An 18709-nucleotide genomic window follows, 5' to 3' on the forward strand; every position below is an offset into this window, starting at 1 on the left:
TTCCAAAATGGAGCCTTCCCTATGATAAGGTACAAGAGGTTAGTGACACAGGAGCTCACTATTTGATATGCAAGTGTTTAATATTTGATTGAAGGCAATACTTCCCAATGCCTGGATGTTTGATCTCCAGGGCAGCCTGCTCTCATGATTCATTAGGGTGCAAAAAAAAAAAAATCAGAACTTCTAATTATATTTTTTATCTCACCCATTATGTAAAAACAAAAAAGAAAGAAAGAAAGAAAGAAAGAAAAAAGAAAAAGAAAAAGAAATGGGTGTAGCATTGGCACCGGCACAGCAGTCCCCTTGCTCTGAGCCCCTCCCATTTCTCACCTAGATAAAGGCGGTAGCTCCTGATTGAGCTCTGCTTCTGCCCTTGCCCCCTGCCTCACAGTACTCATCTTCTCTCACAGGCACGAAGGATACATTTAAAATATCAGTAGGGTCAAGCCATACCTTTCTCAAAGTCTTCTGATGACTTTATTTCACCCAGTTAAAGTCAAAGTCCTTAAGGCCCGATGTGATCTGTCCCTCTGTGTCCTCTCTGACTTCTTCTCTTTCCTCAGGGGCAGCTTACTCCACTGCAGCCACAGAGGTCTCCTCTGCTCCACAAACACGGCGGGCACACCCTGCTCAGAGCCTTTGCACTGGCTGTTTCCTGTGACCAGGGGCCTGAACTGTAAACATCCACATGCCTCTCTCACCTCCTGAAGTCATATTTAAACATCATCTTCTCAGCCTGCCCTCATTACCCTCAACCCCCCTTACACAATGCATGACACATACCAGGAACTCAATCAATTCACTACATATTTATTGAAGAATTGATTGAATGAATAGCTATATTTTATATGCAGTGAGTAATATACTGAAGTTATAATGCATGTAACTAAGCGAAAAATCACACATATTTAGTTAGATGGTCAGTTTCTTTTCTTTTTCTTTTTTTTCTTCTTCTTCTTCCCTGTCCCCCCCACCCCGCCGGAGAGTCATTGAGTCATTTAACGAACATTGGCTCAGATATCAGGGAAATGATTCTGCGGTAATATGCGACGTGTTTCCAATTATGTCCAGGAGATGGCGCTCATTCCCAACAAGTCAAGCAGTAGCAGGCACAGGGCTGAACATCTCAGTCTTGACGTTTTTTCGTCTTGTTACTTTTGTCATGTGAGTAATGATTGATGGCTCTGGTACCATTGTGTGACTTAGCCATGCTGGTAACTGAATAATTGTACCCCTGAAATTCCTGCCTGTGGAGAAGGACTTGAGATCCTTGCTTTGCGGACGTCAGCTGCCTGTGGCAGGACGGAGTGTATATTGGGTGGGGACTCCCCCTGCCCCAGTGACTCTGCAGCCTCTTTTGTTAGAGTCTTCTTCCCAGTGTAATGCCACAGACCTTCTCAGGGATCCTTGTGCACGCAAGACCTATTGCCCTTGCAATGACTGTTGCTTGCTAAGTACTGGTTACCAGGCAGGCACTGGGAGAAGCCCTTTATGTGCAGAGTCTGATCCTCCCAGCCTCCTGGAAGAAAGAGATTTAGAGCTTCATTTTACAGAGAAGGTAGCTAAGGCCTTAAAAGATTAATAGCAAGTGACATGGACGGATTTCTTTCCCAGTAAAGCAAACAGAAAGTCTCTGTGCTGCTTTGTCTCCTGTTCTCAGAAGTCCAAGAAACTAAGAACTCAGAGGTAGGCAAGTTCAGGCTCCATGTCATTCAGGAGTTCTGCATCTGGTGAGAGGGAGAGAGACAGTCACGCAGACAAAGTCTATTTTCAGACAACTTGGAATACATGTTGAGACAAAAATACGGATTACTTGCCAAGGGGGAACTTCGTTCAGTACCTACAAGGTTCCATGGAATTTTTTGTTGTCTTATTTTTGTTTTTGCTATTAGAGAAAAACACTGGTTCCCAAATCCTCATGTGAAAATTTCCAGATTAGTCATGTTTACTTGGCTTCAAGCTGAATGCAGATTCTGCTTCCGTGGGTTGGGAATGGAACCTGGGACTCTGAATTTCTAATCACCTGTCATGTGATGCAGATGCTGTGGGTTCAGGGACCCCAATTTGAGCAGGAAGAGATGAGTGAAGTGAATGGCCCAAGGTCTGGCTCATGACTCATGAGCTAAGAATCTTTTTGTGTGTGTGTGGTTGTTTTCAAACTATTTTTAAAGGGCTGGGGGGGTGGGGAGAAGAAAGACTGTGCAACACATGATATGTGGCCCACAAAACTTAAAATATTTAGTATCTGATCGCTTACAGAAAAAGTTTGCACACCCCTGGGCTAAAGTTAAACTGTTGACCTCTTAATAAACTCCACTGGAAGAGCAAGATGGTTAGTTTGGAAGAAAGCAAGGCCTGCTCAACTCCACCCTTTCTCTGGGATTTCCTGGCTGCAGGGAGCATAGTTTCTGGGAGCCTCTTGGTAAGAGTCTCCGCGGAGCCAGGAAGGGGCCTGTGGTCTCCAGTGTTACACTGATGGCATCAGTCTGTCCAGTGTTGTATTCAGGAGCCCACTTTTCAGTAGACTTAGGTGAAACTCTTCAAACCACCTTATCAATAAAAAGGTTTCTATCTGCTTGATTCTTGTTTCTGTATCTTAGTGATTCAGAGACTGAGTTGGAAGGGGAGGAGGAGTGCTCCTTTAGAGCCTCCCAGGCCCCAGTCTTTCCTATGACCTTCAGGCATTTGTTCTGTGTGTCTGTGTCCTTGTTGGACCCTAGGGCAAGGCTTGCATTCTATGTCTGACTGACAGATACGTCAGCCATGCATGGCCGCAGACTCACCATCCACATGCTACCAAATAACTCCTCTGTCAGACCATGCCAGTGGCTGATTGTCATATCAGAGGGCTCATTGCCAATCAGAGTTAGATCTGTGAGTTAGGAAGCTGATGTGCATCCTAGGCGCAGGCAGGCCTTCCCCAGTCTGCAGTCCTCCCATGCCATCTCTGCACGCTCCTCTGGGGAGCAGCCGTCAGCTGCTTTGCAACAGGGGGCCAGAATCATGGGAGAGTGGGCCTGATTTCACAAAAGCTGCAGTCATATATTTTTTACTCTTCAAGGTGTAACCATGGTAATGAGATCAGATGAAAAACCCTCAAATGCACATGGCAGTTTGGGGTACTGGAGAAGGGTTTAATTTTAGAACCTGAGCCTTGCTTCATGGAACAAAGAGCAGTGGAACAAGGCTTGCCACAGACCTTCCATAGCTGCCTCACCTTCCAGGACTGCACAGCCTGTCTGACTGCAGGCAATTTTTGTATTCATTGGTTGTGGAATTTGTTTGGCTTGTGACATTCTTCTACTGCCGCAGCTATTGTGACACGGGTGTGCCATTAGAAAGTCATTCTGTTGTGGCAGTTTTCAGGAGTATCAACCGAGCAATAAAATAGCCGAACTCAAGAAAATGCAGCTGTTCTAATCATTCTGTATTTAAACGAGGCACTTCATTTGCTTTCGTAATCCTTACCACAAACTCTATAGGGGAGATACCAGGATTATCCCCATCAGACACATGAGGAAATTGAAGTGCATAGGTTGTATAAGATGCCCTGAGGTCCCAGGATGAGGAAATGATGCTGTTGTATTTGATCCAAGCGATCTGGCTGAGAGCCTGCACTCTTAACCATCGCGTGGCCATCACAATCCAGCATCAGTTATGTGAGCTGCGGGCAGGCCCACCTGGAGAAAAGAGGATCCCTGGCAGGGATGTAGGAAGCTGCAACTTAAGAATTTTCAGTCATTGCCATTGTCCATGCATCTGGAAGGGCCAGTCTCTGCTCCCATAAAAGGTAAGGCTCTTGGTTATAATTTCCAAGTATGAATATATGTCCTCCCAAGGTTGCAGGGCTGGAGAAGAGGAAGCAAGAAGGGATCTTTAAACCCTGCCAGGGGTAGGGAGTGAGTGTGAAATCAGTGTCACGTCTTAAAAAACAAGTTTCCAGGATGTATAAACAGCTTCTAAATGTGCATACATGTTAATCCACTAATTCAATTTCTAAGATTCATCCAAAGGGAATAATAAAAGCATAAGAAGTTTTTTCTTTTTTCTCTTGAACAATGTACACATCACAGCTTTATTTATAGCAGAAAATTTTCAAAAGAGCTAATGCAGTCAACTTTTGGGGATTTATCATGTAAATAAGTAAATCTATGAAGTGGAATAAAAATAGCTAAAAATATTATTTTTGAGAAACTTTTAGTAACATAAAGAAATATTTGTGATATAATCCTATATGAAAAAATCAGGGAGCAAAATTAGGCCACATACAATGACTCACTCCTGTAGTCCCAGCAAGCACTTTGAGGGTTGATCCTCGAGCCCAGGAGTTTGAGACCAGTCAGGGCAACATAGCAAGACTCCATCTCTACAAAAAGTAAAAACTCAGACAGCCATAGTGGTGTGCACCTGTGGTCCCAGCTACTTGGGAAGCTGAGGCAGGAGGATTACTTGAGCCCAGGAGTTTGAGATTACAGTGAGCTATGACAGCACCACCGCACTTCAGCCTGGGTGACAGAGTGAGATCCTGTTTCTAAAACAATAACATCAACTACAAAAATTATATGCAGCATGAACTCACAAATTTGTGGAGAGATCTCTTCATATATGTAATTGAGAAAATGATCAGAATATTTCAGAAAGATAGAAATTGGGGACATGCTAATTTTCTCCTTTATATTTTCCTAACTTTCATAATAATCACAAACTCTTGCAATTAACAACAATTTTGTTAATGACAGAAATAATGATAAAAATAAATATTACTTATTTTTATTAAGTGCTTACAGTACGTTTGGTGATATAAGAGATCTATATTTAAAGTACTTTCCTTACAAAGCCTAGCATTATATGTATTACTGTATCTGTTTTGCCAAAAATTAAATGAAAAGATGAAGAAATTAATTGGCTTCCTCAAAATGTATTAAATAAACAAATTATTAAAGGTAGCTAAGTATAAGCATTTGTGACATGCTCAAGAAAGGAGTTGACGTCTATGTAGCTGTGGACAGAGCTGAGGAAATCACAGGAGTTGGGGACTGAAAGGAGAGTGGGTCTGAATCATAGAAAGCCTCGAATGCCATACTAAGCGGGGGACTCTATCCGACTGGCAATGCAGAATCAGATGCACAAATTAAAAGGGACAGAGAGAGGTCATTATAAGACGCATGTGTGTGTGTGATAAAGTCTCAAAGAGTAGTGCTCAGCAGCACTTACTGACATTGCATGTCAGTTCCAGCTTTCATTAGGGACTACATTTCCATACACTCCCTGCAACATAGTTGTTACAGAATTCTGGGGAGTGTTCACAGAGTTTCCCCACATGAAAAAGGCAGAGGTAGTCAGCCCTCCAGGGTGTCTAGAAGCAGATGAACACAGTCAACACAGAGTATCTTCAAATCCATTATCTCTGTTTCTTTCTTGTTTAGCATCAAATCATATGCTATTTGCACTGCAGGGGCTCCATTGTCCTGTGTGACTAATTTCTTTGCCACCTCAGCCAATGCTTAGTAAATGCTACAAACCTAGCTGCACTTGGCATGTGCCTTCAACCTGAGAGATGCCAGTTCTCCAGCCTGCACACTCCATGTATGTCACCTTATTTGCATCACATAGATCTCTCCCTATATTACTGTGACCCTGCACCTCACTCAGCCAGCACATGCCATGAATCCCCGAGTCCCTTTCTGTTCAAACTTCTTGATTGAAACATCAATTGTATAGTCAACAATCCTGGCCATTTTTATCCAAACTGTGCATGAGGTGGCACAATGTTCCAATCATTTTCTTTCCATCTGGGTGTATATCCATAAATATAAATATCTAACACTTTCAGAACACTTAATTCTGTGTCAGATGCAGGTCTCAGGATTAACTTACATTAACACCAGTAACCCTCAGGATAACCCTTCAAGGTAGGAGCCATCCCCACTTTACCAAGAAAATAAAGAAGGTCTCAGAGACTTGCCTGAGGTCACAGCAGAACTGCTAAGATTTGAATTCTCAGTTTTTATTTCGAAGTCAGTGTTCTTAATCATTGCACCACGCTGCCACTTAAGCCAGAAGAGAACATACTCTAAAAACTTAGTGAATCTTACTCAATTACAGTTAACATAGTTTCTCTACTCATGATGTTCCAACCCTGAAGCTTTTGATGTGCCATCATGGCTGGTTTTAGACAGGTGTGTGATGATGATGCCATTAGCTACTATATTTAGTGCTTCCCTCCCCCTGTCCCTTTTCTCCCTCTTCTGCCACTTAGAAGATCCCTTATTTTCTCTCTTCTTTCTTTGGTAAATCCTTCCTTTCTTGGTTATCTCACATGGACCCATGGTTTCCCCACCCATCTGCCTTGCTGAGGATTCTTGGTCCAGTCTCCAACCTTCCCCCACCATCCAGATGTAAATGTCCAACAGCAGACTAGATAGCTCCTCTGTATGTGACACAAAGACATCAAACTCAGCACATCCCAAACCAGGCTTATTGCCTCACCCTCCTGCCTTGTCAATGGCTCCCCCTGTGTCCTATTTCCAGTGAGAAATCTCAGAGTCAGTTTTGACTCTTGCTGTTCCTTGACTCCAGTATCTCCTGAGTATCCCCTTTCTCTTGATTTTTATCTCTTCCTCCTTGAAATCAACACTATTCTGGCTCACCTTGCTCTGGTGTGTCCTTTTTTTGAAATGGTCTTCCTGGACCTGAGTTACAGTTAGAAACTCAGGGATCAACAATTTTCTTAAAAGATTGTACTCCTCCTCCCTCATCCATTTCTACCAACTTAATGCCTGGAAAACATCCCAGGTGCCAAGATAATGTAGCTGGAAAGTGAAACAAGAAACTTAACAATTTCTAAAAGAAGAGGGCTCTAGAAACTTGCAGGGTTATTGAACAGGACAGTGCAAATTTGTAAAGCCATTGAATCTACGGGAAAGTTAAGAACTTGGTGCCTGCTTTCAGCCAAGGAACTGGAAGGTAGCCTACTGATGTCACCCCTTCTCTCAGACATCTACCCATTCTTCATGGTCCAGATAAATGTCACCTCCTTCATGAGCTTCTCCTGCTGGAACTTCTTGGCTCTCTAGACTACCTGAGTAATTTATTTACCCCTTGCTGTGAACTGAATCTCTATGTCTCCCCACAAATTCACATCTTCACATTCTATCCTCGAAGTGGTGGTATTAGGAGGTGGAAGCTTTGAGAGGTGATTTGGTTGTAAGGATAGAGCCCTTGTGAATGGGATTAGCATCCTTATAAATGAGGCCCAAGGGCCTCAACCCTTTCAACCCTTCCACCCTGTGAGGACACAGTAAAAAGATGCCATCTATGAATCAGAAAGCAGGCCCATAGTAGACACAGAACCTACCCTTGTCTAGATGTTGGACTTCTCAGCCTCCAGAACTGTGAACAATACATTTCTGTTGTTTACAGCATCTGAGTCTGAGGTAGTTTGTTTTCGCAGCCCCAGCTGACTAGGGCACCCCCTTCACATGATACTCAATGATTCATGACCCGTATTTTCATGCGCTTGTCTTTCCTGCTAGGTTGGAAACTATAGACCAAAGTCTGCTTCTGTCCAGAATAAGCATGGCCACAGAGGCACTTCCTAAAGTTGGCTGAGTAAATGAATAAACGAACACAGTTGGCCAAAGGCAGTGTGCTAGATTGCATGAAAAAAATGGCCATGGTAATTTCTCCCTAGCATCCATGCTCTTGGCTGACTTTCCCCACACTGACACTGAGTTTGGCTGTGTGGCTTGTCATGGCCTGTGGGATGATAGTGTCTATGACACAGGCATCTCTGCAGGGCTGACTCATAGAGGATTCCCCTCTCCCTCTTCACTCAGAACTCTCAGACCACCATGGGAATGACCTGAGCCACACTGATAGATGCTGAGTGGTGAAACAGAGGACTGAGAGGCCCCAGCCTGCCAGCTGAGCCAGGCACATGACAATGCCTGGTGTGAACATCAGCTGAACTGGCTCAGGTCTTGAGAGCCATCAACTGATGCACGAAACTATGAGATGAACAGAACATTCATGTTTAAGCTTCTTAGTTTTGGAGTGGTATTTTATGCAGCAAAAGCTAACTGGACAGTCACAGATAACTAATTTTCAAAGAAATTGATATGGTTTCGCTGTGTCCCCACCCAATCTCATTCTGAATTCCCGTGTGTTGTGGGAGAGACCACAGTGGGAGGTAATTGAATCATGGGGGCAGGTCTTCTCCATGCTGTTCTCGTGATAGTAAATAAGTCTCATGAGATTGGATGGTTTTAAAAAGGGGAGTTTCCCTACACAAGTTCTCTTCCTTCTTTGCCTGCTGCCATCCATGTAAGATGTGACTTGCTCCTCCTTGCCTTCTGCCATGATTGTGAGGCCTCCCCAGCTGCATGGAACTGTAAGTCCATTACATTAACCTCTTTATTTGTAAATTGCTGAGTTTCAGGTATGTCTTTATCAGCAGCGTGAAAGCAGACTAATACAGAATTGCAGTCAAGCTGTGTATTCACTAAACAGCTTTTGCTGCTGGTAAAATGGAAACAAATAAACAAAACACCCATATTCTAGTCAAACAGCCTTAAACTCAAGTCTAGGTTATCACCCACTAGCTGTGTGATATTGAACAAGTTACATTGCCTCTTGGATATGAAAACTGTCTTTCAGGTTCTCAAAAAATGTAATGAAACTATACTTATAAATTAGCCAATACAAACTACTGCATAGTACACGGTCAGCGTATGTTTGGCTATTTCTCTTGGCTGGTCTGTGATTGAGAATAAAGCTCTGACTTTCTTCTCATGGACAAAATTCTAACCCTTGTTCCCTCTCTCCTAAGTGCAGACAATTCTTTGCTATTTAAGTATATGAACCAAACAGACTAAGCCAGTTCATACCAAATCACCCCAGGTTAAGTCCTGAATTGTTTCTGAGGAGTTAATTCCTTATACAAGTATATGAATCAGCCTTGGAATTGCATAGGTGCTCCTGCTTCATTAACACTTCCTACCTCAAAACTAGCAAATAAATAAAACAGTGACCAGATTAGGAGGACAATCAAATTTCTCTCAATGTCGGTTCTCTCCCTGCCACATTCTCTACATGTTCAAGCAAAATCTTAGATAAAAAGATTTGGGGCATCTATTCCCAACTCTTCCTTTCTTGTAATTTTAAGGCACTCTCGGGCCCCAGAGTTAGAACATTTCTCGGGGCTGGAGGGGTGAGTGCAACACTTCACCAACTGTTTATGATTTATTGGCTGATTAGCCATGGTCTCTGACTTCATAATGCACTCACTCTACTAGTAGGAGACAATTCTATGAGTGCCACTATATCAGGAAAGCTATGGTGTGTGTATGTGGTATGTGAAAAGCATCAAAGAATTTTCAGCTTTCTTTAATCTGCCACAAATGCTAGCAAACTTGTGTTCCTTTTCCTCTACTCACATGGGATCAAAGGCAGATAGAGAGGAAAAGATACTGTCACAGGCAAACCTGCTCAGTATTTTGATCATTAGTCCTACCAGGCAAGTCAACTGCACAGAAAAAAGACATGACTGGAATGATCATGGGATCATTCCATGTAACCATACGATGTGTATGGCTACACATTGAAATGTTAAGTATGTTGGGTGTTTCAAGCTTTAGGCTAAGTATGTAATAGTTTTATTGACCCAGGGAATTTAAAAATGGTGCAAATGTCACTACCACAGATAGACCTGCCCTTACCATCTCATCTAGAATAGGTCTCTTAGCTCACCTTCTCTGCCCCTTGTCCCCTTGGCCTCTTTTCCTGCTTTTCCTTCTCCACACCACTATGGCTCTCTGAAATACTACTATTTATAAACTTGTCTACTTCTTTATTATTAGCCTTCCCAGGAATATAAGTTCCAAGAGGGAAGGAACTCAGTATGTCCTGTCTGTTGCTGCCTAGAATGACACGTGGCACTCAGAGGGCTCTCATTCGTTGAATGGTATGAGATGGACATCAAAGCAATAGGTGAGGAGTTGACTTGTGTCTCTTTCTCCAAATAGGATGAGAAGCTCTCAGGATTGGGACTGTATCATATGTGTAACACCAGCTCCCAGCACTGTGCCAGGGACATCATGGGCCCTCAATCAATACTAGGTAATGAATGGGACAGGAAAATCCACTGGTAAATAGTAATATGCATTGCAAAAGGGTCATTTCTGATATTGGAGTTTTTCAGAATATTAGGGGAACTCAGCCATTAAGTTCCCTTGGATGGATGTATTTTAAGGAGTTATTGCAAAGGTAACGAGATATAAGACTTGTATTTTTGCTTATTTATTTGCACTTCTCAAGTAATTTGGGTTACAGCAATGTAATTTTGCTAACTCAAGGTCATCACTAAGAATGTAATTCTTAGCATTATCATCTTACGCTGTATTTAACAATTGCCACATCTTTCCTCCCCAGGAGCCTCTAGGCCCTTGGAAGACAAGGATCTTTATGTCGATAATGACCAGCTCAGTGCTTTGTTTACAGTAGATGTTCAGTAAATGTTAAGTTGAATAAATTGATGCGTGGCTGAGCACTTCTTATCACTCTCTACTGTGGCTGTTGTGCCCTCAAGGACTGTCCAGCCTTCTTCTGGCTAGCTGACCCTACATATGCCAGCTTCAGGTGGCTGTCCCTTTGGAACTGCTGTGTCACCTTCTGGTAGTTTTCTTGCTTCTCCCATGATCATTCCAATCATGTCTTTTTTCTGTGCAGTTGACTTGCCTAGTAGGACTAACGATCAAAATATTGAACAGGTTTGCCTGTGACAGTATCTTTTCCTTTCTGACTATCTGCCTTTGATCTCATGTGAGTAGAGGAAAAGGAACACAAGTTTGTTAGCATTTGTGGCAGATAAAAGAAAGCTGAAAATTCTTTGATGCTTTTCACACTAAGAAATGGGTTTCTTTCCCTACCTATTAAATCTGGACATCATCAGTGATGGTCTTGACCATTAGAATACAGCAGACCTGGCCATGTCAGTTTCCAGGCACAGGCTTTAGTGATGGTTTTTGCTTCTTGTAGCTCTCCTGAAGCCCTAACCCATCAGATAAGAAGCCCACGTACCTGCTAGAGGGATATGAGGAGGGCCTTTGAGACTTCCTGTAGAATAGGAGGATCCCAGCTGAGCCCAGACCATCAGCCAGCCCACCATGGTCCCAGGCTAGAGAATGAAGCCATCTTGGACTCAGCAAAGTGGCCAGCTGCCAGCTGAATGCTGCCCAGGGAGTCCAGTTGGTGGCACAGGGGACAGAATTGGTCAATCACATTCTTCCCGGATGCCTGACCTAAAAAATCATGCAATATAAGAAAGCAATCATTTTAGATCACTTAGTTTTGGGGTAGTTTGTTATGTGACAACAGAAAAGCAAAATAGCATAGATTATAAAATAAGATTAAATAAGTCTCAAATGGTCACTTAAAAATAATGCTGTGGGTTAAGCGCATGAAAATTGTGATCCACATTGTGGTTCTTCCGTGACTGTGTGCATTTCTTTTCTGATTCTCTGATGCGTTCAGAAGTGGTGAGCTTGCTAGAGAATGGAGTTCCATGGATGAGAGCACCTCCTGTTTGCAAACACTGTGGTAAACAAAAATGAAGTACTGGTTGAACAAAAATGAAGTTCTTGGCTAGAAAAGGTACATAAACCAAATTAACAAGCTTTTATTAAATACCTGCATCACTTCTGTTACGTTGTTTTGAGGGTTCAGATAATTAATAAACAATATTATATCCATTTAATTTACTAAATACTTGTGTTTCTAATCTGTAAAAGGTATAGGAGAGTCAGAGGGTAAGAAATGAAAACTATAAACATTTGTGATTAGTTGTACCTTACATTTGTGTTGGCCCTGATATCCCCAAACATTTTTATAGTAAGTATACTATTTTATTCTTATAAGAGGCCTACATGATTGCCAGGGCTAGCTATCTCATATTTTATAGATTTACAAACAAAGGCCTGGAAACATAAAGTGGTTATTACAGGCTGCATTGTACGCCACCCCAGACCCCGCATTCCTGGGACTTGTAAATATGTTACCTTATATGGTAAAGGGATTTGACCATTTTGGATTATTCAGGTGAACTCATTAAAATTATAGGGTCTTTTTAAGGAAGGGAGAATAGAGCTAGAGTGAGGGAAGGATGATGGAAGCAGTGGTTAAAGTGCAATGCTTTGAAAATGGAAACAGGGGCCTCTAGACAAGCAATGCAGATGGCCTCCAGATGCCGGAAGAGGCAAGGAAACAGATCCTCCCCTATAGCTTCCAGAAGGCAATGCGGCCACACTGACACCTTGATTTTAGCCTGTTACTGGCTGAATTATGTCTCCTCCCACCAATCCCTGGATTGAAATCCTAACCCCCAGTACCTCTGAATGTGGCTGTATTTGGAGACTATCTTTAAAGAGATAATTAAGGTTAAATGAGGTCATAAGGGTGGGCCCTAATCCAATATGCATGGCATCCTTATAAGAAGAAGAATGTGGACACAGATATGCACAGAGGGATGCCCATGTGAAGGCACAATGAGAAAGTGGCCATCTCCAAGCCAAGGAGAGAGACCTCAGAATGAAATCAGTCCTGTCAACACCGTGATCTTGGACTTCCAGCCTCCAGAACTCTGAGAAGATAAATTTCTGTTGCTTAAGTCATTCATCTGTGGTACTTGATTACGGAAGTCTGAGCAAATTAGTGCAGTGGTGTGCCCTTAGCTGCTTCAGGTCATTAGAGGCAGAGTTGAGAATGGATCCAGGAGTTCGGGCTCCTAGTGCTTTTCCTGCTGCCTAAACTACCATCCCTTCTGCTGGACTCTGGTGCAATGGTTACAAATTGCTTATATTGTAATCTGAGCCTCCATCAATCTCCTCCAGCCATGCAATCTTGAAAACATTACTTAAATTTTCTGAGCTGTGGTGAGGACTATAGTATGTACCACCTGTTCAGTGACTCTTAGATATTTTTTCCGGTCTCTGTATTCCAGATCAAAAGAGGATGAATGGAGTTTTCCAGCAAAATTCCTGGGAGCCCTTCCATAAATGTTGATCACTTAATAAAATAAAGAGAATAGAATGGAGGAATGAGGTATGAGATCATGAAAGTACAAACTGCAAACGAGGGAGAGAGTTTCTTTTCTAGTGTAAACTGTTAAATTTTGCAGCAAATCTCTCTCCTATATCATCTATAGAATCTGTAATCGTTTGCAGGGGTGGAAACCATTATGCATCAATGTCACCATCATCAAATAAAATGTAAGTGCCTACAGAGACGCAGTGTAGTCTAAGGAGTTTTGCAAAGAACCCATAATTGGTATCCTGCTGTTCAAATCATCGAGAAAGTAGGAGCTTGGGGCAGGAGCTCCTGGCTGCAGATTTTATACATGATTCTCATGAACCTTGAAATGTCAGACCAACGCCATGCTGCACCCCCCCCATCCAGCAACTTCCCGACGGCTGTTCTTCCTCTGTCATGGACAATCAGTGCTATGCGAGGATGTTCTCATATCCTAGAAAGCCTGAGGTAGTTTCTTACAGCCAATACAAATCTGTGATTTTAGCTCCAGAACCAGAGTGGCAAGCCCAGGGAGGCAGAAGACGATCCAGGCACCTGCCTGTGTGGCTCAGGAAGTGAGGGTAGTCCTCTTTTGTCTTGATGTTTTCTCTTTTGTTTGTTTGTTTGTTTGTTTTGAGACAGAGTCTCACTCTGCTGCCCAGGCTGGAGTACAGTGGTGAGATCTCGGCTCACTGCAACCTCTCCCTCCCCAGTTCAAGTGATTCTCCTACCTCAGCCTCCCGAGTAGCTGGAACTACAGGCACACACCATCACGCTTGCCTAATTTTTGTATTTTTAGTAGAGACAGGGTTTTGCCATGTTAGCCAGGCTGGTCTCAAACTCGGGACCTCAAGTGATTCACCTACCTTGGCCTCCCAAAGTGCTGGGCTTACAGGTGTGAGCCACTGTGCCTGGCCCTGTTTGTTGGTTTTTTCAGATGGAGTCTTCCTGTGTTGCACAGGCTGGAGTGCAGTGGCACAATCTCAGCTCACTGCAAGCTCCACCTCCTGGGTTCAGGTGATTCTCCTGCCTCAACTTCCCAAGTAGCTGGGATTACAGGGGCATACCACCACACCCAACTAATTTTTGTATGTTTTTTCAGTAGAGATGGGTTTCATCATGTTGGCCAGCCTGCTTTTGAACTCCTGATCTCAACTGATCCACTTGCCTGGGCCGCCAAAAGTGTTGGGATTACAGGCATGAGCCACTGCACCTGGCCAGTGTTTTGTCTTTTCTGAGATAAATATCAGTTCTCATTGTAGTGAGAGCCTGAAGAAACAAGTACACAGGCCCATGGACCCTACTCAGCTGCTCTGGCAAACCCATCAAAATCAGCCGTGTGGAGCTCTGTGACACTGAATGCCAGAGCATGTTAGTGCTAAAACCTGAAAAACCCTGGATCAGAAAATATGTATCTTAGAATAAAAGAACACAACATACTCTTTAGCTGTGTCTTCTGATAACTTTCATTTTTTTGTCTTATTTAGCTAAAGACACATTATAATCAAACCCAATCTTTTTCTCATACAATTAAAAAAAAATTCCCCAGGATAGCTTCACGAGCCCAGCCTGCACACCTGCGGACCATTGGTAGTCATACAAGGCCCCGAGTGCCAGGCCAAGTGTTGCTGTTGCATTTAAATCATGATGCTTACTCATGGCTCATGCTAGCTGTTAACTCTTCATGTTCTCATTCATTTTTTTGTTAACACACGTTTTAAGTATGATTTACTTTAAGCCACATGCTAAGCATTCAAAAATTAATGAGCGAGAGGCCCTACCTGCAAAGAGGTTTACAGTGTGGTGAAAACATAATGGTACAATTATGATTGGTTAGCAGTCTATGTTATGCCTTCACAAGCGTATCATTTACGTAAAGGATTCTCAAAAATGCTGAAATCTATGGCTATGAGCCCAAAACAGCCTCATACTTCCTCAGGGCTGTGGAGAGCTTCTTCCTGCTTAGCCCACCTCCTCCTGGGCATCGAGGGTAAGATCACAGATCAATTATAAAAGTACCTCTTATGAAGAGCTAGCAGGCAGTCCCAAGTATGTCTCTGAGAGTTCAGTCTAGAGTCCAGAACCCCCAGTAGGACTATTTAAAGTATAGTACCTGGGCCACCAGCTACTGCTACAGTATTGGTTTCCAGACTGCGTATGGTGAGTATGGAGAGAGATGGGAAGAGGAAAGACTGATTAGAGGAGACAGAAAGAGAGGAAAAGGGAGGACCAGGGAATAAGGGAGTCAAGAGTAAGTAAAGAGAGAGAAAGAGAAGAATTCTCAAGTGAGGAAAGGACTGGGAATGGTAGAAAGAGGAGGGGAGGAGGAGACAGCAAAGTTAAGAGTCCACTATGGCCTTGTAGCATCCAATGATGTTATATGTTTATTTTTCAGTCGTTGCTATCACAGGTACATAGTAACAATCTCTGTAATGTATGAATACTACTCATTCATAACTTATAAATACTATTTTATTTAATAGGATAATCTAGGTGAAGTCTTATCTGAGGACAGAACTTCTTAATGTAATGAGCATTACATTATGTATGAAGGATTTAAGATGATACCCATAAGACTTTAGCAAGAACATTGCAGAAATAAGTGTTCCTTCGTGTTTGACATGGATTCACTGACTCATTTAACCAAGCAAACTTTTTTAAGTGGCAGACACTGGAGAAACAAAGATATTAAGACACAACCCTGCATTCTAGGGGCTCCTAGTCTAGTGGTGGGACAGACAAGCAAACATATCATTATGCTTCAGTGTGAAGCGCTAAGGGTTTGAAGTCCAGAGTCCTTTGGGACACACAGGGGCGGCAGAGATGCCTGAGCTGAGACATGAAGGTCCATTGTCATCATCTAGGTGAACACTGCAAGGGATCAGCATGTGCAAAAGCCAGGTAGCAGTGTCTATTTTGGGGGCTGTCAATAGAGTAGAAGGTGAGGAAGGGTCCATGCAGGAGATGAAATCAGAGAGCAAAATATGGAACAGAAGGCAAGAGGCTTTGTAGGCTGCTATCTTCTGGGAGCTCTCCCGCTGAAAGTCTCTGTAAAACTACTTACACTTGGCACTTTTTTCTTAGAGGTACCTGATCTCCTGATTCTCTTTTCCTTCCCTCTCTTCCTTCTTTGCTTGTAGCTTTCTTTTAATCTCATGTGCTCCAGAAAAAAATGAATCATAAAAGTGACCTCTGTAACCATCAACATAATGGGTCCTGCAGTTGGGAGTTAGAAACTCCAATTCCATTTGATAGTTTTTTTGACCCCGGCAGGTCCTTTCTTCTCTTTGGGCCTCAGTTTCCCTATATCTAATACATGGGAGGGGGGGTTGATAAGTTTGTTTAAATTATCCTTTTAGACTGAAATGTTCTCTATTTTGCTCATCAGAACTTAGATTTGCACAAGAAAGACTCAGTTCTTAGAGTGTTGGGAGAGGGTTTGTTGAACAATTATTAATTTTTGAGGGAGGCACATTTTTGTTTTCAGTCTTATCAACAATAGATTGGTGCTGGAAGGAGAAATCTGCCACTGTTTTCCTCCCGGTGGTGCCTTGCAGGGCTAGTGTGTGTCCTGAACTCTACATATACATCAGAACATCTCAAACCCAGCCTCGGAGCTTGAAAACAGCCTCCTCTGAGGCCTGGGGAGTTGAGTTTCTCCACTATATTTTGGCTCTTTTAAGTTTAATATTTCTGCAAACTTTTCCTCTGATTATTTCTAAATAACTATTGTTAATTTTAACCATTTACTGATTGCCTACTATGCACCATTTACTTGTCATCTTTGAATATATTACTTGCTTATTCTATGCAAAAAGCACATTAAAGTGTGTATTCTCACCACAGTTTTGTATATGAGGAAAATAGAGTTCCTCTTTTAAAAAAAAAATGTTTTTTTAAGAGACAAGGTCTCACTCTGCCACCCAGGCAGGAGTAAAGTGGTACACAATCCTAGCTCACTGCAGTCTTCAACTCCTGGAATCGAGAGATCTCCCTGCCCCAGCCTCTAGGGTAGCTGGGAATACAGGTGTGAGCCACCATGCCCAGCAAAAATATAGTTCTTCAAAGAGGTGAGGTCACTGGATTGTAAAGAAATAACTCAGAATTTGAAACCAAATCATGTGACCCAATCCTTTGCCCTTTCCACTCTGCAGCATGTCCTCCCCAAGCCGGCCCTAGAACCCACACCTCTTCCTCTGTTGGGCTGCCTTGTGCTGGGCCCCAGGGATCAGCAGCTCAGAAGCACATGGGGCGTTATTAGGTGGTGTTCTTGCCTCTTCCTGTGAAAGCCAGACCCCTAGAATCTCACTGTATGTTCCAGGCCCTCAAGAATTAGTTATTATTTATTGATAATTTAATCTTCACAATAATTTTATGAAGCAAGTATCATTGATTCCATTGTGCCTGTGAAGAAACTAAAGCCTACCAATGCATTCCAGGCTTCACAGTTAAAGAAGTCATTGATTTAGACCCAGTTCTGTCCGACTACAAAATCTGGGTTACTCCAGTCTATATATTGACTCAGTAAAGACATTTCGAATTAAAAGGTAAGATAAACACAACCCTTACTAGAGCAGCAGCCATTTCACTGTGACTTTCAGCTTCCTGTGCTAAGTCAAGGCTGTTGCATTTAGGGCAGGGCCCACTTGAACCCTGGGATCTAGGCAGGGCTGTCCTCATACCTCTGTGGGCCATTGGTCACCCTCCTGGACTGCAGAGTGTCCTTCCCGTGGTCAGCTCCGCATGGCCACTGAGAGCTTTGGATAAAAGCTCTCAGTGAAAGCTGAAAACTGAAAGCCCGAAGATAAATCAAACATGAGTAAGACCCTACAGAGACCCTGAAATAGAGTGTTTGGAGTCATGGAGAAGGTAGAGGCTGAGGCAGGAAACTAGTGTTAAAGGAAAAATTATCTTGACGCTTCTTAAAATGGTAAGGAAGCCTTTATTCAGGATTATCTTTTAATAAGCAGAGAAGTTGTTCTGGGCAGCCCATGGAGCATGCACAGTAAGGGGTTTTGTGTCCTTTGCTTATCCTTTTGATATTAGAAAGCCAAAGACTCCATCCTCTGATCATGCTAATGCAGCCTTATTTTATTTTATTTTATTTTATTTTTTTGTACAGGGGACCTGTGAATGGGCATGAAGCTCTTATGTGCATCTTGCTCCTTTCATAAATATTCATGACTTCTCCTGCAGCTTATGAAATATGTATATTTGGCTACCCTGTGCAGCATAAATTTCTGTTCCCTTTACCCCTCCTTTGAAGGGTCTGTTTCTGGCTTCTGACTGGAGGCTAAACTTCCCAGCCAGTCAGAAATGGCCAAACTGAAGGCTGCAAACCCTTTATGAGAAATAAAGCTCCCCTTTCCAAATTTCTGAAACTCTTCAATTTATATCAAGTTAAAAAAATTCTTTTCACGTATTTATGTTACTTTTGTTTGACACACAAAGTCTGTTCTTATGGTGATTGTGTTTGATTACAGTTACTTTACCAATAAGAAAGCTTAGTCCCATAGAAGAGAATATCTTGCTTAGGACAGCTCACAATTTAATGTTGAAAGGAATTCTTGAATACAGACACTCCAATTCCCATCCCTGTCTTTTATGCTCACATTAAATGCTTGGGCCTCAATCACCTGTCCCT

The sequence above is a fragment of the Theropithecus gelada genome, chromosome 13, assembly GCF_003255815.1.
Source record: "Theropithecus gelada isolate Dixy chromosome 13, Tgel_1.0, whole genome shotgun sequence".
NCBI classification, from domain to species: Eukaryota; Metazoa; Chordata; class Mammalia; order Primates; family Cercopithecidae; genus Theropithecus; species Theropithecus gelada.